This window comes from Bombus terrestris, chromosome 17 (assembly GCF_910591885.1).
Source record: "Bombus terrestris chromosome 17, iyBomTerr1.2, whole genome shotgun sequence".
In the NCBI taxonomy this organism is placed as follows: Eukaryota; Metazoa; Arthropoda; class Insecta; order Hymenoptera; family Apidae; genus Bombus; species Bombus terrestris.
Genome location: NC_063285.1, coordinates 4,796,132 through 4,820,077, shown reverse-complemented (window position 1 = coordinate 4,820,077; position 23,946 = coordinate 4,796,132). Strand labels below are relative to the sequence as shown.

The window sequence follows — 23,946 nt, the reverse complement described above, 5'->3', positions numbered from 1 at the left end:
AAATTGTCGTTCGCTCAAGTCGCGAGTCGAAACTTGTAACAAAGCCGTTAAGCGAGAATAAATATACCATTAAACAAAACGCCGAGTATTTCTTTGGCACTCTACACGTACTACCAACACCTCAAATATATACAAAATAAAAAAAGAAAACGAATAGTAATCATTAAATAGTAAAGAATTATATGCATCCTTAAAGCAAATACATTGATATAAATCATATTTTGTTTCACTATTAAAAAGTTTTGATTATTGTAAGAAGAGACCAATAAAGAATTTACAAACTTAAAATTTTATAGAAAAAATTGTATTTAAAAATAGATTTAATATACCGAATATGTTGGAAATATAATTGTAAATTACCATATATACCTTCAACTAATTTCGTTTTCAAATATTCTACTAAATATGTCTTGCATAGTCTTCTATCCCAATCATCTGTTATGTGGCCTCCATACATTATTTCTCCAAATAAATAACGAAGATCCTCCCAAGGTACTTTGATACTATTTTCCAGCTAATTAAATGATACAGATACGCTGATTGTTAGATCATCGAAGTTGAATGGATAGGACACTAAAGAAAATGGTTTTTTGAACATACATATATGTGTAAATTTAGTACATAACTTATAAGCTTGTTATAATTATATAAATTTGTTTAAACAAATTTTGAATGAGAATAAATCACATTGTACTAATCAGAAAATTATTCTACGGAAAGTGTTGTTTGAAAAAATTGCCGAAAATAATTGCTAATATCATATTTATATAGTATCGAAAAGAGGGAGGTGTACGTTCTGTTATGCTGCGAGGTTTTAGCATAGGTTGCGTTTCTGGCCGTCGCTCGCGGTCATACAATGTCGCAGGCGGATCGCCTTGTCTTCCGGACGAGGGACATACCGTGTATCGACGAGCGCATCCAAGCAGCGACTTCCAGAAACGTCGATTTCGGCTGTCTGTTTCAAAAGAATGCGGCATATGTGATCATAGGCGCTAACGCTGGCGTGATCCGAGCGTAGTGGGGGTCGTCTCCCGGAGAAGACCAAGAAATGATCTAAGAAGGATAGTCCTCATTGAAGATTTTAAGAACACACGTCGAGAGGTCGGATGTATAAAGCCGCTAAGCCGAACGAACACGTTGACATTGTTTATAACTGAATAATCTGTCACTCTTTATTATTATATTCATCGTTATTAAATACACAAACTATACCAACTTGTTAACAAATAAAGCATCTTTACTTGTCCTACCTCTAGACCCATTAAGTTACTACATCTAATTATATTAATAATTACTTATCTCTGAACGTTATACATAAATTTTATATATACATATATTATAGTATACATATATATGTATACAATACACATACATTATACATACATAAATTATATATATGTCGGGTTAACGTTCGGTTCATGGGCGTGTAACGAATCTTCATTCGGATTGGCCATCGTTATTGTACAGTAGAGATTATATTTACTGGTATGAATATTGATTTTTACAAAGTTTGACAAATAACCGTGCTGATTAAACACTCGAGATGTTAGTGACAATGTTCTTAGATTCAATAACGAATCCACGGTCAACGGGGTAACTCAAAGTAACGTTTTCTGTAACGCTCGGTATAATAATGCACGTAAAGACGACGTGTTCAACTCTCCAAGATGATCGCAAGAATAATAGACTGATGGGAATTTTCCTCTCCTTACGATAGCGTTTGTTCGTTGCGTATTGCCCGGGGATATCAACAAAATTCCAGCCGCGGTTGCTAGGACATTATTTACAATTTAACCAAATGTCCCAACAAGCCAAGGGTCCAGTGCAGCAACAAAAACTCTGATCGAATGTCCAATAGCAAAAAAACGAAAAACAACAATCAGTAACATTATGATTAGTATTCAAAGTGCTAGTTGCATTCTGTGAATTACCAGTAAAACCGTAATGACATGACAGATCATTTTCGATTTCGTATATGGATGAATCTCAATTTGTTGGGTCATATTACCATACTGGGTGTGTGTGAAGACACTGAATGTCAGTGCATTGTCGCAGTAGACGTGTGTGTGGAGATACTGAATGCTAGTACACTGTCGTACTAGGCTTGTGTGCTAGTGCATCATCGCACTAGGCTTGTGTGTGGAAATACTGAATGCTAGTACACTGTCGTACTAAGCTTGTGTGTGGAAATACTGAATGGTAGTATTGTGTTCATAGTGCTAATGATCCCCTGTCATTGTCACTGCCATCGTCATCACTACAGACATCTAACTCAGCAGGAATGCAACTATCTGACATTTTTCTCAACCTATCATGACAGTATTTGTATGTTCGTTTACCATCCAATGTTTTTAAAACATATCTATCTCCTTCCAAAATCTCTGCTATTACAAATGGACCCCTGAATTTTGGATTTAATTTGGTTTGGTTTCTCTCCTCATTTTTGCGTAAAACAAAATCACCAAGATTAAACTTAACCACTTTAGCTTTCGTTTTGTCGAATCTTTTTTTATCGTATTGGGCGTTAATCTCTATGTTCTGTACGGCCTGCTGTCTTACATCGGAGATATTTATTTCTCTTTCTTCAACATTGTCAGACAGTGATAAATCGTAGAGTCTTGCTGTTCTATCAAGTAGCAATTCCAACGAACTCGATCCAGTCACACGATTGATGGTGCAATTCAAAGCCAATTGTATTTCGCCAATCGCGTCTTGCCATGACTACCCGGGCGATTCTACCGTTGTAAACATATTTTTCAACGTACCCATAATGCGTTCTACCTGCCCATTGGCTCTACTAGCACCGGTTGCTATTAAGTGGAGCTTAATTTGTTGATTTTGACAGAAATCTTAGAATTCTTTACCGGTAAAACATCTTCCTTGATGCGCTATTATCCGGCTAGGACTCCCGAATAAAAATATAGCGCTTAAGCTTAATATAGACTTAAGTGCCTTAATTGTATTAAGGAAATCTATTTTACGCAGGTAAAATCTATCTATGATGCAGGTATACAAATTTAGTGAAAGCATCGACCAAAACAATGATATATTCCTTCGAGTCACTTTTAGCGCTTAGCTTGCCCGTTATGCCCATGTGAACTGTACGCCAAGGCATGCTGGTCTTAGGTATAGGATGTAATTCAGTTTGTATTTTACCTGAACTAGCTTTCGAAACTTGACAAGCATGACAGTTCTCTACGAATTTACGAACATATTTCGCCATTCCTTCGAACCAGTAATACTCGTACAGCTTCTCAAGCGTTTTATCCCAACCCAAGTACATAATTGACTGGTGCACATGATTAATAACAGACCATCTAAAATCTCTTGAGACAATAGGCAAACAGAGAGTTCTGCTTTTTCTTTGTATTCTACGATAAATGGTATCAGATCGTAATTCGTATGTATTTGCGATATCTTTCGCGAGATCATCATTTTGCAATTTAATAACGATTTCCGAAATTTGAGGATCATCACGTTGTTCGGCTAATAGCCAATCTTCCGAGATTTCAGCCAGATTAATTTCTTTCTCTTTAATTTTGTTAATTTTGGTATAATCAATATCTATGGGATTCCGCGAAAAGAAATCTACGTGAGCCATTCGTTTACCTTCTCGATATATAATGTTAAAACTAGAGGTTTGTAGGTAAGCCCACCACCTGTGAACCCTGTCATTTAGACTCACCTTATTACCGGATGCCTTCAAAGAATTACAATTAGTAACGACAAGGAATTCTTGTCCATGCAAATAGTGACGAAAATGTTTAACAGCGTTTACAACTGCTAACGTCTCTAATTCCTACGAATGGTACCTGGATTCCGCAAGACTAGTTCTTTTACTATAGTACTCTACTACTATGTTTTCTATCTTTTACTTTCTGCATTAAAACAGCCCCATATCCATCCGAACTAGCGTCAGTATGTAATTCTATAGGATAATTAGGGCCAAATATCATTAATACCGGCGCACCGGCCAGGATAGAAATTACTTTTTGCCTCATCTTTTCGTGTTTAACCGTCCAATTTATGGTTTTGCTACCTGAAGTGGGCGCATACAGGGGTTTCATTGTCTGTGAAAATTTAGGAATGAATTTTCTGAAATAAGAGGCTAAGCCTATGAACTGCCTAAGTTGTGTGACGGTCGTTGGTGCGGGTAAAGAACTCAAGGCTTGTATTTTACCCGGGTTGGGACGAACTTCTACGTTATGAATTACATATCCCAAATAGAGTATCGACGTCTTTAGAAAAGACCATTTAGCGAAGTTAAAAGAAAATCCGGCGTTTACGAGGGCATTTAATACGATGTCAAATCTTTCTAAAACTTGATCTATCGAGCCGGCAATAATTAGGACGTCATCCATATAAACAACAACGTATGAATAAGCGATGTCGCCTAAGGCATTGAGAATGGCCCTCTGAAAAACGGACGATGCATTTTTTTCAGTCCAAACGGCATCGTTATGTATTCATATTGTCCGGGGGGGTATTGTCATATTATCGTCGGGGGTAACGAACGCTGTATACTCCGTCGAATCAGGATGAATGGGAATTTGGTGAAACTCATTGGCCATGTCCAAGCTAATAAAGTACCTCGCCTTTTGCAATCTCGCGATTTGATCCGCAATAAGGGGTAGGGAATACCGATCCGCGATCGTATTTTTCTTTAGCTCCCGGAAATCCACACATAGTTTATCTGAACCGTCTTTCTTTTTCACGAGTAACATAGAGCTCGCGAATGGTGAATTACTAGGTCTTATAATTTTTGCTTCGATTAATTTGTTTATTCTCTCACGTACGATTCTTCGTTCTCCCTCGCTAAGTCTATAAGGACTTCTCTGTACAATGACGTTAGGATCAATTAACCGTATTTCTAACTGACCTGTATTTACGCGAGCACGTGGGAAACCCGTAATGAGTGAATCTTTCAATTTTTCAAGAACAGAAATTAATCGGCTTTTATCATTACCAATTACATCAGTGTCGACCTCATTAATATTGATCTCGTTTTCAGCGAATTTGTTACATGCATTAATTGTTTTTGTTTTACAAATAACGATGTTGTTCTGTGTGATATTTACGTCAAAACCTTGACTTAAAATTTCACGACCAATCATTATATCATACTTTAAATAACTATCTGCAAGGACATGAAAAATTATCTCCAATGTAAAACCATTAATACGTACAACGGACAAAATTTGTGATGTACATTTAATAGAAGTATCTCCTATTCCTCGCATTATTACTATGTCAATCATTCTTTTGCCGGAAAATTTCAAGGCTACGGATTCTTTAGTCAGCGAACACTCGACTCCAGAATCGAAGTAAAATGGAAACGACTCACCCAGATGACTTAATTTACCAATTGAAGCTTTCGCTACGCAAAAGTCGACTAGACGCTCGTTATTGGAATTATAGTTTACTTTCGGTGTGCTACTATTGTCTTTTTTTCCTTCCGCAATAACGAGCAATTAGGCTCGATATGACCCTTCTCATGGCACTTGAAACAAGACACCTTTGACAATGCGGCTGGTCGATTTCCTTCTGGGTTTCGTATGTTCTTCTGCTGCTCAAATTTTATTCTCTTACGGCACTCCACTATTTTATGTCCGTGGTTTCCACACCAGAGGCACTTAATACGGTTGTCAGAAGGCTTATGTCGTTTAGCTGCAGGAGCCACTGATGAATTGTTTGACGAAGGCGCCGGCCTCTTCTTCGTGTAAGAGAAAGCTCGCATTTCATTTAGAAATTGATCCTCGATCTTGATATCATTCGTAGGTGCTATTCGTTCAATACGCTGATCTTGTGAAGCCAATTGAAAAAGGACGGAGGCGTTGATTACCTCAGCCAAAGTTAAATTTTCCCACCTCGCCTTCAGGAAGGAACGGAGACGAATGCCGAAAGCTCCCGTGGTTTCGTCCTTCAGTGGTTTTTCATTGGACATCTTCATTAGCGCTGAGGTTGCTGTCTCTTTGCCACCAAAACGCGCGATAAAAAGTTCTTTAAATTTTGACCAGGTAATATCTCCACCAACCAGTACTTGCGTAATTTATTGCGCTCCAGAACCTTCTAAAGCACCACTCAAAGCAGAAAGTAACGCACTGCCTTGTAAAGTAGCTTCCTTCATAATCAGATTAACAACTGCGCACCATGTAGCTGAATCGGAGCCCGCGATTTCAGGGTTAAAACGTGGTAGCGATAAATTTTTAGGTTCCGCACTCGGTTTTTGCACTAGCGTGTGAATTATCTCGCGCATGATACTCATATGCTATTGCATTGTTATAACCGGCACTGATCCCACTTCTGATGTCGGGTTAACGTTCGGTTCATGGGCGTGGAACGAATCTTCATTCGGACTGGCCATCGTTGTTGTACAGTAGAGATTATATTTACTGGTATGAATATTGATTTTTACAAAGTTTGACAAATAACCGTGCTGATTAAACACTCGAGATGTTAGTGACAATGTTCTTAGGTTCAATAACGAATCCACGGTCAACGGGGTAACTCAAAGTAACGTTTTCTGTAACGCTCGGTATAATAATGCACGTAAAGACGACGTGTTCAACTCTCCAAGATGATCGCAAGAATAATAGACTGATGGGAATTTTCCTCTCCTTACGATAGCGTTTGTTCGTTGCGTATTGCCCGGGGATATCAACAAAATTCCAGCCGCCGTTGCTAGGCAGACCCGCGTAGAGCTGACATTGCTCCTGCCCGGGGTTTGATTGTTAATACAACGTGTGTCCCACAATATTGGCACTTCTCTGTTAGGTAAAAACGTTCATCCCGTGATCGCGGCCACGTTCGGCGACCAACCGTGTCACCTCGAGCCCAAGCCCACCGTCACAAATCTCGGGCAAACATAATAGGATTGAATCATAACAACTATTTCTAAATCTTACGATATAAGTAGAGCTATACAAAATAGTTTAGACTAAAGTATTGGGGATCTTCCCAAAAATTCCAATAGAAAGGCCCCGATGTCCCCTCATATACGACATATATATATGTAAATGTGATATTTTAACAACGATTATCAACATAGTAACGGAGAAATTTGTTTAATTGCTATTTCTGCTTAGTTACGTTCTAAATTATTTAATAATTTATTATTAAAACATATATTGACTAAAAAAAAACAATTATCAAAGAATATAATTTACGAACTTTGCTAATATTATCACTAGTAAAATGGAATGCTTTATCTTATTAGTAGCTTTGCCTAATTTAATTGCAGGTTACAAGGAAGACAGTTATAGTACGTTTTAAATTATACCACAGTTGAAAGATATATTCGAAATATGTCTTATGATTAATAAAAGATCTGTTAAAGAGTATTAATTTCAAGTTATTCACACAAGATATCGTAAACATTGTTTTTTGCATTCTCTCAATGTTTCAACATTTACAAATCTTCGATCCATAATTTCTAATATAACGTTATGATCCATTAAGATTTAAAGTCACTTACCCTATTTCATTCTTGCGCTCCAAATTTTCTACGTTCTGCAAGTACAGCGTGATAATAACAAAGTGCGAATACTATTGCTTTGAATTCGGTTTCCTTGCCGCAGGACTCCAAAGTTTGCTGGCTAAAGTTATCCAAAGCTTTATGGATGTTTGCTTGAATTCCAAATGGTGGTTCGTTTGTGATCTTTATGGCTGATTTCAGTATACCCTGTGTACAATTTAACGAACCCTACATTTAGTAATTAGTGTTCCTTATCGATATTATCTACTTATTGGCTAAGGTATCATTTATATAGTAAATTAGGAACTATACTAGGTATCTCAGAATTTTCTTAGATTTTTTTAAAGCAAAGAACAGTAAGAAATTAGGTCAGTTACTGAAAAACCTGTAATGCCGACCGCGGTAGTGGAAAACCATATTACCGACGGAAGGTTAAAGAATAGAATTAGCACATGTTAGCTTAATTAAGAATGCATATTTTCTTTTGCTTTTTTAAATTATATAATTATTTATTACCTGAGGTGTTATTGATTCATGACGATCAGGACTGGGTTCCGCTCTGATGAACAATCGATAATCATCATGTGGATTCTTCGAGCATTATTCCATCTTTTTTTCTAATGTAGGCAACCATTTCCTCACCAAATGGACATTTTGCAAACTTACCCAGTGGCCTTCGTTCGCTGAAAGTTCTATGGTTTCTTCAGCTATGGGTTCTTGACCTTGATCCAGTGACACATTATGGAAATTTCTTCCTCCAAAAGTGAAACTCAATTGCATTCTCAGTTTTTCAACGTCCTGAAATTTTATCGTTGTCGTCATTCTAAATACATATTCGATATGATTACGTTGATTTTCGTAACATGTTCTTGTATAATTTATTAGGTATCGATAATTCTTAATTTTAATTATCTTCGATTCAGGTTATAAACTGGTAAACAAAAGATATGTCACCGAAAGCAACGGAGTTTAAGAAATGAGAAGAGTAAGAAGGTATTACAATTATATTGCATTAAAAAAAATTATTAAATGTTGTGCAGTTTGGTTAGAGGTTATTGCTTGTTCAGAGTATTCAAGAATTATATCTCATGACTTTGGTAGATGATCCTATATCTTCAGATCAGTGGAGATTTATTAAAAAAAGATACCGTACAACAGAATTTCAAAGCCAAATTTTTTTATTGCGTCGCGTAATGGATATCTAATGGATCACGTAATATCTGCAAGGAACCATGGGTCGCAAAGGAACCGTTCTTTTGAAAAGTGATCTTAAAATTCCATTAGCTCTTATATTGAAATTACATTAGAAAATGTTTACATTTCCTACTTAGATAAAAACTAAGTAATGCCATATTAATGAACAAACAGAAAGCTATTCCTTTGAATGTATGATAATCTACGCTAAATAGGATGAATCTGACTTCATCATTCCAAACTATTAGAAAATTACTTACTTTATAGCAAAATCTTTCGAATAAAAATTGAATAGCGTTGAAGACAATATGATTTGATAGATGGAACTGCAGAAACATTAACTATTCATCGATTTCGATGTTTTTGAATATGTTGTAGAAATCGATATTTTAAATAATCTTTTCCTATATAAGAAGTGACAGAAGAAAAACTATCAATATCATTACAGTGAATTCTGCATCTGCAGTTGTGCAACCGTGACAGCGTATGCTTTAGTTTGGTTGCCGATTGTCGGTCACTTATCTTCTCTTTGAAAACGACGATCGGGCGAGTTTAAAGGCTTCGTGCACAATGTACACATGCGAGGCTACAAGAGTCTGTTATAACTCGTAACTCATAGCTCAATTAAAAGTGAATATCTTCAATGTATTGAATTCAAATGTTAAATAATTAAATAATTGTTAATAAACAGAAAATAAGTGACCGGCGACTGGCAACCAGACCGATGCATACTGTGTCACGATAAACATCTATAGGCAGAAATACACTATAATTGAGCCGGTAGTTTCTTGCCAATATATTGAAAATTAAACAAATTCACTCTTTATGTACAGTATAGTATATAGGTAAAAGTTGTTCAAAATATTTCTACATTATATCCAAAAATCATAGAAATCCGAGGGTCGATAACGTTTCTACAGTTTCACCCTATATAGCGTTATGTATTGCATACAATATTATACATTATATATATTATTATTATAAGTTAATAGTGCTATACATTAAATAAATAAATGAATAAATAAATAAATAAATAAATAATTCTCAGTAAGGCCTCCTGATATTCTAACAGCAAAAGGACGTTTAGTAGCGCGCTATTCGACTATTTCGCACGTGTGCATAGCACGTATATATATGTATGTTTTCATATACTTTGTAGTCGCAGAGTCGTATTTTAACTTCGCGGTTGCACGCGTCTCGTTGCGAATGGGAAGAAGAATAAAGAGTATAATTCGTTTAAAGGATCTTGTTACGGAGTGGGGAAAGTAGTGATGCCTTTTAGTAAGCAGATTGTAAGGGACTGCACGATACTTAGCCCAGAACCTTGGAGGCGCGAAGAACTTAACAAAAAAGAACACAAAAGATTTTTACGAATCTTCAGTCAAATTTTGTTTTCCTTTCCTGTGATAAATATTTCATTGATTAAAGCTGGGAAACTTTTAAACAGCTCATCCAGACGAATCTTGATAAGCTTTTGGAAACTATCCCAGTAGACTACAAACAAACTACTGGATTTTTGTCTCGATTGATAACACAACACTATATAGTTACTAATAACTAATAAGCCGATGTGACGTTATGTAAATAAAAAAAATTAACAGATCTGTTATGCGTAAAGAATGTTTGTAGTTATTGAATAAATTTCTTACCTTCAACGGATCAACGCCTGGAGAGAGAATGAAAAATATAGGCGTGATTGAACTAGTTTCTTCAAAGGATTTATGAAAAGGTGGAGATCTGGATTCAACAAATTTTGAACCAAACTTTTCTTCTACGAAGTACCTAAATAAATTCATGAGATACAATATTTTGAACAATTTAAGGAAAAAGGAAATATTTTAACTTAAAATGATACCAGGTAGTATACAAGGTGTTCCCGATATTCTTAATGCTCTTTTTTATAGATAACAGATTTGTGAGATTGACAGAAAAGGAAAATAATTAATTATTTCTTATACATGCTACGATAGGGTGAATAAATTTTTGAAACGTTATTGTTTCTATGAAAATATTAAGGTTATGTATGTTTTTTAAACTTATCAATAACGTAATACTAAAACTCTTTCTTTCTCCCATACAAGTAAGACAATTTGTATTGAATGAATTAAATGAATACTCTTAGTTTGAATACTCTTTGAATAAGACATTTTTTTGCTTCTTACACGTTAAAATACTTTCATCTTTCATTCTTTCATAAAAAGTATCATCTTTTTACACAAGTTTTATACATACATACTACAATGAAATTTCATTAATACGTAAAAAAATGCAAATATACTTTTCAAGACTATTGAATAGGTAAGGATTTATGACACTGCTGAGCGAGACCTAAGAGTCTAGACCCGAAAACTCTTCAATGACCAATAGTGTCATAAACTACTCGGTAAAAGAAGCAAACTGTTATTCTTCAGCGTCATCTTGAATGATCAACAGCGTGGCAGATGCGATTCATGGTTCGCTTTGTCAAATGCTTTCTCAATGCCCATGAATGGCATGGCTGTACAGTATTGTTTCTTTTCTATTGTTAGTAAAATTTGCTCCATCGTAGAGTGTTTATTTCTGAATCCAAATTGGTGATCTGATATTAATTTCTTTTTCCTCTATTGTTGGTTTTAGCCGATCGTATATTATTGTGTCTAGTATTTTGGACAACACAGGAAGTAATAATATTGGTCTGCAGGATGCAGTTTGGTGTGGGTCTTTGCCTGGCTTAGGTAACATTATGATCTCTACTAGCTTTCATAGATTAGCAAAGTATTGGATTCTTAAAATTGCATTGAATATTATTGCGATTAAACGTATTGCTTTAAGGTTTTTCAGGAGTTTACCATTGATTAGGTCGACTGCTGGTGCTTTATTGTTTTTTGTATTCTCGATTATGATTCAAATTTCTTGTGCTGTTGTATTAGGTATGGTGTAGTGCTTGTTAGTTGGAGTACTATTATTTTGCGCGTCTTCGTCTGAATGACATTTGGTTTTACTGTTGTTAGTATTATATGGAGCAAATGTGTTACAATAGTGGTTGGAGAATTGTGAAGCTTACTCTTCGATGCTTCTAGCCCATCTGTTGTCTGCTTTTCTGATTGCTGGGATTAGTTTTATTGGTTCCTTTATTTTGTTCGTCGCTTTTCATAGAAAGTAGATGGTATTCTCGTGCGCAGGGAGTGTTTCTATGAATGTAGAGGATTCGTTATTAAATTTTTTGTTTACATGTCTTTTGTTTTCACGTGTTTTACGTTTTTGAAAAAATGGACGCTGAAGTTTCGTCGAGTACGCATACACGTGAGAGGACAATCGATTGAATGGGCTAGCACTTGGGTACCCTATTCGGTGGTACGAGCCAAATGGTGATTCCCTGTGTACTCAAAGTCGAAAATATAGAATAACAATTTTCGATATCAATCCGTTATCATAATATTTTTGCACATCAAGAAACATGACTTCTTTTAGTTTTAAAACATGTGCCAATTTATTTGTACGTCTATGAGAGAACGATATAATGTGAGTTAATAGTCGTGTAATACCAAAACATTTCTTTTTTCGAGGCTTAGATTGTAGATTATTAAAAATATATTTTCTTTTCATTTATTTCTTTATATTTTCAATTTGTCCATCTGGACATTTGGAAGAATTTTTGAGCGGTATTATTTCCATGTAGGTGACCACCAGCGGGGTACCATCCTCGCGTCTGATAGGTTATAACCTTTGTGAGGTCTGCTGGGTGTTTCCTTTCCATATCTAAAGTGTTGATCGTTCCCGCTGCTAGCCGGTTTGGGTGTGCTGCTATTCTTGATTTGTATTTTTCTGAGTATCTGCTAATTTCTTCCTTGACCGTTGGGATTCCCAGGTCCCTCCGTATATCTTCGTTTCTGACGTACCAACGTCCGTTTACTATTGTTCTAAGGATTTTAGCCTGTATTACCTCTATTTTGTTTATATGGCTGATTGCTGCCGTCCCCCATAATGGTATTCCGTACGCCCTGATTGGTTTTATGATCGTTTTATATATTTTCAATTTATTTTCTATGCTTAATTTGGATTTTCGGCTTGTTAGCCAATGCATTTGTCTCCTTGTTTTCTGTATTTTTTCTACTATTGATTTGATATGTAGTTTCCATGTGAGTTGTGTATCTAAGTGGAGTCCTAGGTATTTGACATGCTGTGTTTGTGTTATATACGTGTCGTTCAGGAGGATGTTTGATGGTATCCTTTTTCGTAGCGTGAATGTAATATGGTTGCATTTATTGGGGTTTGCTTTTATTTGTTTTTCTTGTAGCCACTTTTCTATTTTTGTGATATGTTCTTGTAGTAATTTAACTGCCGTTTCTGGGTTACTATGCCTGACTAGTATAGCTGTGTCGTCCGTGAATGTCAGTACTTTACTATTGTTAGTTGTTGGTATGTTAGCCGTGTATAATGTGAATAGTATTGGGCCTAGGACGCTTCCTTGTGGTACCCCGGCCTTGATGTCTTTAACTTGAGAATATGTGTCCTTGATTTGTATTACGAAGGTTCTGCTGCTTAGGTAGGATTTTATTAATTGGTGTATTTGCTCCGGGAATTGTTTCCTAATTGTTTGTAGTAGACTTTCATGGTTAATTATATCGAATGCTTTCTCTATGTTTATAAAGAGGACTGTGCAGTATTCCTTGTTTTCTAGTGCTACTATTATTTCGTTTATAAGCCTGTGCATTTGCTCTATCGTGGAGTGTTTGTTTCTGAAACCAAATTGGTGATCCGGTATTAGTTTTTTTGTCTCTATTATTGTTTTTATCCGGCAATATATTATTTTTTCCAGTATTTTCCAAAATACTGGAATCAGTGATATTGGTCTGTAACATGCAGTTTGGTGTGGGTCTTTGCCTGGTTTAGGTAACATTTTGGTTACCTGGTTTCCATGGCTTTCCATGGTTAGGGAAAGCATTGGATTCTTAGTATTGCATTGAAATATTATTGTCATCAATCTTATCGCTTTTGGCGGAAGGTTTTTCAAGCTTTTGCCATTGATTAGGTCGACTCCTGGTGCTTTGTTGTTTTTTTTTTTTATGGATTATGTTTCTAATTTCTTGTGCTGTTGTTTTAGGTATGATGTATTCCTTGTCAGTTGAGGTACTAGTGGTTTGCGCATTCTCATCCGTATGGCATTTGAGGTTGCTGTTATTGATATTGTGTGGTGTAAATGTGCTGCAAAGGTGGTTGGAGAATTCTTCAGCTTGTTTTTCGTTGCTTCTTGCCCATGTGCTATATGCTTTTCTAGTTGCTGGGACTGGCTTTCCATAGGGAGTAGTTGGAGTTCTTGTGTGCAGAGAGTGTCTCTATAAACTTTGCGAATTCGTTATTGTTGTGCTCTTTTATTTTTTATCTCCTTTGCAAGTTTGTTTTTTTTTTTTTTTGTTTTCTCGAGTTCTATGTTTTGGCATTTTGCGTCTGTCTTTCTTTTTTCTCTCATTTTTTCGAGTATTTCTTGCGGAATTGTTTTTGTTTGTCTACTGGTTGATTCGGGTGTAGTGGTTGTCCTTGCTGCTTCTTGGATAGTTCCTGTCAATGTTGCTACTGCCTGTTCGATGTGTTCGGGAGTTTTCAATGGGATGTTGCAGTTTATTTTGCTCTCAATTACTTCTTTAAAAGTTTACCATTTGGTGGTTTTATTGCATAGTGTTTCTGGATTGCTATAAAGTATTGGTTTGTTTCTGTATTCAATTATTATGGGTGTATGATCGGAGCTAAGTTCGAGGTTGGGTGTTACTTTTAGTTTATTTGTGTTTAGTCTCCTTGCAACTGCGAAATCGAGTAGGTCAGGTTTTCTATTTAGGTCTGTCGGCCAGTATGTCGGTCTACCTGTGGATAATATATTGAGGTTATTGTTTCTAATGTATTTTTCCAGGGTCCTACCTCGAGGTGTAGGTCTTGATCCCCATAACGTGTGTTTTAAGTTGTAGTCTCCCGCTGCGATGTACTTGTTCCTTAAGTGTTGGAAGTACTCCTCTCACATTTGTGATGTTATTTTGTGTCGCGGAAATACATATACTGCTGGCAACTGGAAGTAGTTGCTGCTAGTTTGAACTGTAACGGTGGTTGCTTGTATATATTCCTTATTATCTTAGCTGTGTAAATGGTGTTTGATATCGTTTCTTATTATCACTGCGGTCCCTCCGTGTGCTTTTCCTGAGGGATGTTTAGTATCATGTATGGTGTAGTTTGGTATTTTCATGTAGCTTTTTGTAGTGAAGTGTGTTTCTGAGACAAGTAGTATGTCTATTGTTATTGTATATGAATGTTTTAGTTTCTAGGGCCCGTTGTTGTAGGCCGTTTGAGTTCCAGGCTGCTATTTTTAGAGTGTCCGTTTTTATTTTTTGCTTAGCACGTTTGTAATTAGTTGTAGCATGACTGTGATTTGTTGCGTTTGCTGTCTGAGAACTGCGTTTTGTTCGCTTATCAGTCTGGTTAGCATTTCGGTGTTTTTGATGGATTGTTTGAGTAGTTCCTTGATTTCTGTAGTATCGTTGCTGATGTTGTTGTGATTTTGGTTGTCAGAAGATGGCGATTGGTTGATTACTTGCGCATAGCTTCGGCTACTAAAGGTGTTGGTGTTATTGTGGTTAATGTTCATTGCGTGCTGTGAATTTGGTGTTGTCTCAGTTTTTGTACTGTCCTATTTCGTAGCGGCGGAAACAGTTTGCGTTGAAGTTGTTTTCTGACTACACAGCCTTTGTAATTAGCTGGGTGGTTTCCATTGCAGTTGAAGCATTTTACTTCGTTTATTTTTCCTACGTATAGACAGTTTATTGTTAGGTGCATTTCTGTGCAATTGACACACGCCGGGTTTCTATTGTAGTAATTTTTTGTGTTCCATATTACTGACACCGTATGCATTGCGCTATATCTTTTTTATGTCTAGGTAGCTCCACTGTTACTATTGTGTTTAGAACTTTTTAAATTTCGTACATATATTTGTTGCTGTTTTTAGGTTCTAGCTTTATTAAAAATAGCGGTAATGGCTGTTTAGTATCGTATCTGGTTATGTTGTTTATTGATCTTACCTGGTGTCAGATTTTTGCTAGTTCCTCGCTTATGTTGTCGGTGTTTGTTTTTGGGTGTAATCCCCTGATTACTATTTTGTAACTTTTGTCAGCTTTGAGCTGGTAGGTGTGATACCCTGCGTTTTTCTCCTTTAGTGTTTTTGTCACTTTTCTAAATGTTTCTGGAGTGTTGGTTTGAACTTTTACCTGGTCTACTTTGATCTGTTTTATAGTGTAGTTTTCTTTCTCTGCCGTGTTGTTTAGTAGCTCAATGAGGGGGTTTATTATTTTAGCATCAATGTAGATTGGCGGTGGTTTAGCGATGCGGGTTGTTGATTTTTTAGTTGGGTTTGTTACTGTCTCTTCTGGCAGTGCGCTAAATGAGTTACGGAGCGTGATTTCTTGTAGCCATTGTTGTTTATCTGCTATTATAGCTTTCCTGCCGCTTGTGCACGATGTTACTTTTCGTTTTTTGTTGGAAGTTGCCACCTTTCAGCTTTCGTCATGGTGTGTTGGTTCATTGTTCTCGTCATTGTCTTGTGTTATTTCCATGTTTGTTTCGTTTGTATCTGTATTTCCGTGTTCTCCGTTTATTGGTTGTCTATTGTTGGTAGAATCTGTGGCTCTATTTACATAGTATGTTTCGCCTTTACTTGTAATTTTTATTGGTGGAATCTGCATTTTCCCTCTTGCCGCACTTTCACTGAAGCACTGTTTCGCACGTCCGTTTAACTCGGCTGCTCAGGCAGAACTGATCAAAAATAGATTATCAAAAAAAAAGAAAAAAAAAAGATTGGAAAAATAACAAAAAGGGCCAACACCATACGGAGTTCCCAGGCGGTCGCATATCCAAGTACTATCCGTGCCCGGCGCTGCTTAATTTTCGTGATCGTACGAGAACGAGTGCTTTTTTTTATAACTTTTTTTTTTATAACGTTTATTGACCAGTAGATGAGTCTTACATTGGTGTGTTGTCCACAATAAATAATGAACTTTGGTTGTGGGGTGGTTTAGGCAAAAGTACCGATACGTGACGGTACTAGCCAACGGAGATAGCCATACAATGTTTTGTGTGTCGAAATTACATTTGTTAGCTTACTATTTTTAAATTAGATTTAAGTCGCTATGGGGTGGTGCTTATATACGATATTGTTATTTTCTTCCTATTCCTGTCCTGAAAACCTGGTCGTAAAAACAGGACACTTCTACTTTTGGTTTCGGAGGGGCTGTGGGACTTTGGGAAGGGGCGGGAGAGAGTGAACGGTGAGGAGAAGGAAGGGGTATCCTGTAGAAATATTTACAATATTTACAATCTTTACAATAATTACACTATTTTACACGGAGGGAGATTTGAGCGTTGCCGTTTTGTGGCTCTTTCTCTTGTTATTTCTTTTTTATTATGGTTCCGGTATTCAGCAATATTTTTTTATGTTTTTTCTGTGATTGTATTCTGTGTCATTTTGGGAGAGGGCCATGTTGTATCTCCACCTAGTGTCTACAGTCTGTCCATTTAAGTTCTCCTCGTAGAGTATTGTTTTAATTCCATCAATACGACATATCGGACCAGGGCCGCCTCGAGAAAAACACGCCCACACCACAATGTTCCCACCACCACGTTTAAGAGTTTTTAAAACGCCAAATTTCAAATTTCCGTCAATTCGACGTCTAATATACCGTATCCCGTCAGAAGGATTGAATTTCGATTCGTCTGAAAACAATACCTTCTGCCAATCATCACTTGTCCAATTCTTATGAGCTGTAGTAAAGGCAAGTCGTCTTTTTCGATTCCTAGAACTCAGCAGTGGCTTCTTTTGGGGTTTTCGTCCTCTTAAGTTAAAGTCTTCCAATCTTCTTCTAACAGTTCTAACACGAATTTGTGTATCGTTATTATGGTTTATCTCCGCAGCAATATTATTTGCACCACGAAAACGATCCTTTTAGCTTAATCGATGAATCCGTTGATCCATTTTCGGCGTTGTTTTCCGCGATCTTCTGTTTTTCGGTTGATCCCAATACATACCTGCTTTTAAAAATTTATACCAAGCTTACTTACAAGCCGTTTCTGACCTGTTCGCTATATTTACCATTTCGGTGAAGGTTTCACTTTGCTTTCGCAACCGTACAATTTGTTCTCTTACGTATTCAAGTAAATTCTTTGATTTATCCATAATCTGTTTCTACCTAAACGAATTTTAAGCAATAAAAGGTACACTAAACAATGATTTTAACACTCCAGAATCAAAATGTTCAAAAACTGTACTCATATTCAGATTTTATACAGATCGTCATAAACTAATGTCCACTGTTTACAAGTGCTAAGCGGTAACTAACTGTTGTAACTCCTGCATTGTTTGTATTTAATAACTCACGATCTGAGGTTACGAAGGTCAAACATACAGTTATGTTATTCCAAAGAGACAAACCGAATAGAAAAACAATATGCGTATAAGATATTTGTAATCAAGTTTACAACTCAGTTCCGCCTGGGCAGGCGACCTAAACGGACGTGCGAAACAGTGCTCCAGTGAAAGTGCGGCAAGAGGGAAGAGAAAGCGACAAAGTAAACGCCCATTGACAAAACGTGGAATCATGCAGATTCCACCAATAAAAATAACCAACGCAGGAGACACATATTTTATAAATAGAGCTACAGACACTACATATGTAGAGAAAAAAGACGATATCATGGAAACAACACAATCCGACGAAGAGGAAAACGTACCAATACACCACGAAGAAAGCTGGACGGTGGCAACTTCCAGCAAAAAACGCAAGGTAAACCTGCTCGCAAGCTCGTGGAAAACTGAAACACTGGAAAAAAAATAATGGCTTCAAGATATCAAATTGCATAATCCATTCAACGCACTGCCAGAAGAGGCAGCAACGGACGCAACGGAAAGTCCGACAAACCGCATTTCTAAACCACCACCGATATACATTGATGCGAAAATAATTGACCCCCTCATAGAACTACTAAATAGCTCTGCAGGGAAAGATAACTATGTTATCAAACAGATAAAAATAGACCAGGTGAAAGTGCAAACCAACACCCCAGAAATATTCAGAAAAGTGACAAGATCACTAAAGGAAAAAAACGCAGCGTATCACATCTTTTAGCTCAATACCGACAAAAGCTACAAAGCAGTAATCAGGGGATTACACCCAAAAACAAATACCGAAAAAATAAGCGAAGAACTTGCAAAAAACCGGACACCAGGTAAGGACAATTAATAACATTAACAAATACGATACCAAACAACCATTACTGCTATTCCTAGTCGAACCAGAACCTAGAAACAACAACAAAGACATATACGATATAGGAAAATTACTAAACACAATAGTAAAAGAGGAGACACTTAGACATAAAAAAGATATCCCACAATGCATAAGGTGCCAGCAATACGGCCACACAAAAAACTATTGCAATAGAAGCCCGGCATGCGTTAAATGCGCAAAAAATCATCTTACGATACACTGCCCATCCACGGGAAAAATATAGGAGGTTAAATGCTACAACTGCAACGGAAAACACCCAGCCAGTTATAAAGGTTGCGAAGCTAAGAAACAATTACAACGCAAACTGTTCCCGCCCCTACGAAGCAGGACAATCACTAACATACAAGCCCAACAGGACAGTACAAAACCCGAAATAACACCAAATACAGAGCAAACAACAAACACCAAACCCATCAGCACCAACACCATTGGCAGTCTAAGCTACGCTCAAGTAACCAGCCAATCGACACATACAGACAACCAATACCACAGCAATAGTAACAATGACACTGCAGAAATCAAAGAACTGCTCAAACAATCCATAAAGAACACCGAAATGCTAACCAGAATGATAAGCGAACAAAACGCAGTACTCAGACAGCAAACCCAACAAATCACAGTCATGCTACAACTAATTACAAACGTGCTAAGCAAAAAATAAAAACGGACACTCTAAAAATAGCAGCCTGGAACTCAAACGGCCTACAACAACGGGCCCTCGAAATTAAAACATTCATATACAATAACAATAGACATACTACTTGTCTCAGAAACACACTTCACTACAAAAAGCTACATGAAAATACCAAACTACACCATATATGATACCAAACACCCCTCAGGAAAAGCTCACGGAGGGACAGTAGTGATAATCAGAAACGATATCAAACATTATCTACACAGCCGAGTTAACAAAGAATATTTACAAGCAACCACCGTTACAGTTCAAACTAGCAACAACTACTACCAGTTGTCAGCAGTATATGTGCCTCCGTGACACAAAATAACAACACAAATGTGGGAAGAATACTTCCAGGACCTAGGGGACAAGTACATCGCAGCGGGAGACTACAACTCAAAGCACACGCTTTGGGGGTCAAGAAACATTACACCTCGAGGTAGAACACTGGAAAAATACATTAGAAATAATAACCTCAATATATTATCCACAGGAACAATGACACATTGGCCGACTGACCTGAACAAAAAACCAGATCTTCTGGACTTTGCAGTTACAAGGGGACTAAACACAAATAAACTAAAAATAACACCCAACCTCGAGCTCAGCTCCGATCATACACCCATAATAATTGAATAGAGAAACAAACCAATTCACTATAGCAAACCAGAAACACTATGCAATAAAACCACCAAATGGCAAACTTTCAAAGAAATAATAGAAAGCAAAATAAACTGCAACATCCCGTTAAAAACTCCTGAACACATAGAACAGGCAGTAGCAACATTGACAGCAACTATTCAGGAAGCAGCAAGGACAACCACTACTCCCGAACCAACCAGCAGACAAACAATAACAATCCCGCAAGAAATACTCGACAAAATCAAAGAAAAAAGAAAAGCAAAAGCAAAATGGCAAAAATACAGAACCCGAGAAAACAAAAAACACTTAAACAAACTTGCAATGGAAATAAAAAACAAAATAAAGGAGCACAACGATAACGAATTCGCAAAGTTCATAGGGACACTCTCCACACACGAGAACACCAACTATTCACTATGGAAAGCCACGAAAAAAATAAGGAAGCCAATAATACCCGTCCCGGCAATCAGAAAAGCAGATAACACATGGGCAAGAAGCAACGAAGAACAAGCTGAAGAATTCTCCAACCACCTCTGCAACACATTCACACTACACATTATCAACAACAGCAACCTCAAAAGTCATACGGAGGAGGATCCACAAACCACTATTACCACAACCGACAAGGAATACACCATACCTAAAACATCAGCACAAGAAATTAGAAACATAATTGATAAAACAAAAAACAACAAAACACCAGGAATCGACCTAATCAATGGTAAAATCTTGAAAAACCTTCCGCCAAAAGCAATAAGACTAATGACAATAATATTCAATGCAATTCTAAGAATTCAATACTTCCCCAAACCATGGAAATTAGCACAGATCAAAACGTTACATAAACCAGGCAAAGACCCGCACCAAACTGCATCTTACAGACCAATATCACTGCTTCAAGTATTTTTCAAAATACTGGAAAAAATAATATATTGCCGGATAAAAACAATAATAGAGACAAAAAAACTAATACCGGATCACCAATTTGGTTTCAGAAACAAACACTCCACGATAGAGCAAATGCACAGGCTTATAAACGAAATAATAGTAGCACTAGAAAACAAGGAATACTGCAGAGCCCTCTTTATAGACATAGAGAAAGCATTCGCTAAAATTAACCATGAAAGTCTACTACAAACAATTAGGAAACAATTCCCGGAGCAAATACACCAATTAATAAAATCCTACCTAAGTAGCAGAACCTTCCTAATAAAAATCAAGGACACATATTCTCAAGTTAAAGACATCAAGGCCGGGGTACCACAAGGAAGCGTCCTAGGCCCAATACTATACACATTATACACAGCGAACATACCAACAACTACCAACAGCACAGTATTGACATACGCGGACGACACAGCTATACTAGTCACGCATACTAACCCAGAAACGGCAGTCAAAATACTACAAGAACATATCGTAAAAATAGAAAATTGGCTACAAGAAAAACATTAAAAGCAAACCCCAATAAATGCAACCATATTACATTCACGCTACGGAAAAAGATACCACCAAACATCCTATTGAACGGCACGCATATAACGCAAACAAAGCATGTCAAATACCTAGGACTCCACTTAGATCAAAAACTCACCTGGAAACTACACATCAAATCAATAGTAGAAAAAATACAGAAAACAAGGAGACAAATGCATTGGCTAACAAGCCAAAAATCTTAACTAAGCACAGAAAATAAATTGAAAATATATAAAACGATCATAAAACCAATCTGGACGTACGGAATACCACTATGGGGGACGGCAGCAATGAGCCATATAAACAAAATAGAGGTAATACAGGCTAAAATCCTCAGAACAATAGTAAACGGACCTTGGTACGTCAGAAACGAAGATATACGAAGGGAACTGGGAATGCCAACGGTCAAGGAAGAAATTAGCAGATACTCCGAGAAATACAAATCAAGAATAGCAACACACATAAACCGGCTAGCTGCGGAAACATACGAAACCATAAATATGGACAGAAGACTAAAAAGGAAGCACCCAGCAGACCTAATAAAGGACATAACCTAAGAAACACGAGGATGGTACCCCGCTGGAGGTAGCCACCAACATGCTAATTTAACCGTTAAAAAATTCCACCAAATGTCCAAATTGGACAAATTGTGAATTTTAATAAATAAATAAAAAAAAAAACCCGGGAAATGGCAGTCTTGAGTCTAGAGTCCAGTCGAATTCGCCTAGAACAATACAGTTTGCAGGTCAACGGGAGAAAGTCTTTCGCAATTGTTGTTTGAAATAAATCAGCTTGGCTTCATTAAGCGACAGGAATAAGTGACAAGCCTGAGCAAGAAAATGAACGCGTCTACGACAGAAAACATAAAAATGCGACAGGGTATCAAAATCGACGATACGTGATGATCGGATACGTGATTCGGACGTCGCACCGGGAGTAGATAAGGAATTGGTACCGAAATTTGAAAGCCCCTACGTTATTAAAAAGATTTTAGAGAAAAATAGATATGTTGTTACAGATATAGGTGGGTTTTAATTAACACGTATGCCCTTTACAGGAATAGTAAGAGTCGATCAGATGAAATTTTGCATTTCAGAGGATAATTAACAATTAATAATTCGATTATTTATAAAGCACACCTTCTGTCATTTTACTTTTGTATTTGCGTGATTACCTCGAAAATGAAGATAAATTCGCCGGTGATATTTTCGATATGTGTGTATACCCATGCGATATACATAGGTTAAGAATATATTTTTGTAATATTTATCGGAAATCCGTGTCTACGTATGCATCGCATTATTTTAGATTTATTGTTACATCAGTTTTGGTTTGATTTTGCCGTCGGAATATCTTGCATTTCATTTGACTACATCGTACTGACAAGCTCTGTTTGGATTCGTTCTGTAGTTGGTATTTCTTTCGTTTATGCTAATGAGAAGTCGTAAATTCGTGACTATTATCAAGGTCGTCACTATTGTCAGGAATGGCTGTAGACGGTTATTTTACGACTTTCTCAATTGGCCTCTTTGGAAACTTAGAGACAGTTCAGACCATCACGAGCTCTGAAACAGTTAAGCATCCCTAAATATGCCCTGACCGTTTTTCCATCGTATTGTGTGCTAAACGCTTCAGTTGAAATCCAGGCATCTTTGTAAAGTTTTAACCCTTCTCCTTACACTTTGTACTCATCTTAACAATAAAGGTTATCTTTATATATGTATTTAGGATATGTCTATATATTGTAGTATCTTTAATTTTGCGCCACCTTCGAAAAGGTTGCGGTATATATAATATGCTGTTTAGTAAGTGAATGAGTAATCCTAACTATTGTTATACGTGCGTATAAATAAAATATAAATATGGTTGAAATTATTTAATCCTTGTAACATTCCTTATTTGTATAAATACAAAGAAAATTATTTGTCACTTTGCAATGCATTTCAAAATTGATAATATTTCTTTGGAAAAGATTTTTCATCTTATTATACATTCTTTAGTGTAGCGACCAACAATACAGGGTGAACGTAAAACGGTTTTCATTGTTATTGATAAGACGGTAATTTCTTTCTATCTATTTATTACTCTTGTTTCGTTTCTTTATACTTATTAATGAATAAACAATTGTGTGGGCTATCCAGTGCTGTATGCGAATAAGGAATAAACCAGCTATACTGCGCCAG

General features: G+C 36.7%; 1 long non-coding RNA gene and 1 pseudogene across 1 annotated transcript; one reads left to right on the top strand and one right to left on the bottom strand.

Moving 5' to 3' along the window:
- Positions 1 to 246: 246 nt before the first annotated feature.
- On the bottom strand, positions 247 to 10,916 carry LOC125386775 (annotated as a pseudogene).
- An 11,536-nt stretch (positions 10,917 to 22,452) lies between these two features.
- On the top strand, positions 22,453 to 23,486 carry LOC125386791. Its single transcript, XR_007227184.1, has 2 exons — positions 22,453 to 22,714; positions 22,821 to 23,486. It is a non-coding gene; the product is annotated as an uncharacterized LOC125386791 (long non-coding RNA).
- The last annotated feature ends 460 nt before the right edge of the window (positions 23,487 to 23,946 follow it).